Source organism: Musca vetustissima, unplaced genomic scaffold, assembly GCF_032173495.1.
Source record: "Musca vetustissima isolate MV318-11 ecotype Yass unplaced genomic scaffold, APGP_CSIRO_Mvet_v1 utg6011, whole genome shotgun sequence".
Taxonomy (NCBI): Eukaryota; Metazoa; Arthropoda; class Insecta; order Diptera; family Muscidae; genus Musca; species Musca vetustissima.
Window position 1 is genome coordinate 1862 of NW_026887696.1, and position 1861 is coordinate 3722.

Here is a 1861-nt window from a genome sequence, read left to right on the forward strand (position 1 = left end):
GTCGAAATATTTCCTTCAAACAGCAGTGGTTCTGGTCTGCGAATATCTAACGCATTTCATGTATATCCTGCATTTGCAATTTCAAATTCTTCGCTGGTTTCTCTATTTTCAGAATAAATACAATTTGTAGTTCTAGAAGACCTCCTTGTTAAAACCATTTATCCGGCTGCGCCATGTATTATTCGTTAGTTGTACTATTGAAAACTGAATTTATTTATATGAATTATATTCAATGAACACATAGAATGCAAAGATAACTATTACAAATATACATTGAATACAGTATTTATATAACAAGTAGTTATCTAATATACAGTATACAACAATGAGAATACATGTTGTAACCAAAAAGGGCAAAGAATGGGGTTACATCAGTTGCACTATGTACAGACGTGCGGAGGGCATATTCTATTTCTGTTAAATGCAGATCCCAGTCACGGTGGTCATTATCTAAATAGGCTCTTATTGCTGCCAGGACAGACTGGTTAACCCGTTCAGATGCATTCGATTGCGGGGCATAGGGTGCTGTTTAAAGATAATTGATTCTATAGATATCAATCATTTCTTAGAATGCTTTGGATACAAATTGTGCCCCGTTATCGCTATTTATCGTCTCGGGTACACCAAACGTCCGTAAAATATCTTCTACCAAGAATTTAACAACATTAGTTGCAGTCGCCTCTTTCATGGCCTTGTGTATTTACCCAAAAAATCAGTATATAATTTTTGAAATGGTCCGTGGGTAATGGCTTCATTTCCGATTTTCGGTTGTGTGTTTTCATTTGCCGGTTTTGTTTCCTTACACATGGTACATTTAGAAGCATATTGTCGGACCTGGGAAGCCATTGGGGGCCAATAATACCTCTCCCTAAGCCTATATAAGGTTTTGGAAATGCCACCATGGACAGAGGTAGTTTTGTCGTGTGCCTGTTCAATTAGAATATGAGTGAGCGAATCCGGAACCCATAGTTTGCATTGAAATTCTTGGGAGTCCGGGTCATACGAAGCGTACCCCTTTTTAAATATAATGTTACACACAATCTTAAGATCTGGCAATCTTTCTTCGTTTTTCTCCACCACATCCCGGAGCTCCTTATATTGGTCGCTTTCAAATTCATTGGTCTCAAATCAAATACTGGTCAACATCTAATTCGCAGGCTGTAGGCGAACGAGACAGCATGTTAGCGACAACATTTTCTTTACCTTTTAGGTGCTCGATCTTGAAATTATAACCTTGGAGCTGTAACGACCATCGAGCTAATCAACCACATAGGTCTTTTAAGCTCACTAGCCATTGCAGGCTCGCATGATCAGTAAATACCTTGAACTCCATGAAACTTTTTTATAACCATAACTGCGGCAAGGCACTCCTTTTCCGTAAGGCTATAATTTCGTTGACATTTGTTGAGCTTTTGCGAATGAAACGCGATTGGCGAAGTCTTCTATAAACTGGTGGCGAAGTCTTTTATAAACCGGCGATACCACCCTGCAGTACCGAGAAAATTTCTGACTTCTCCCGCACTTTTTAGAATCTTTATTTTCTTTATAGCTTCTATCTTGTCAGGATCTGTACGCAAAACTCCCTCGCCTAAATTGTAACCTAAATATTTTAATTGTTGAAAACAAAACTGCGACTTTTTAAGGCCTATGGTCAAGTTCGCTTTCTTCAGACATTCGGCTACCTCATTCAATAGACGAAGATGCTCGTCGAAATCACCCGATATGATCAACAGGTCGTCCAAGTACACAAAGACATTCTCTTTCAGTCTTTGGTGAAGGACTTTATTCATCAGAAGACATAATCTTTGTGCGGCATTGCACAAGCCAAACGGCATCACACGGAATTGATACAATGGACCTG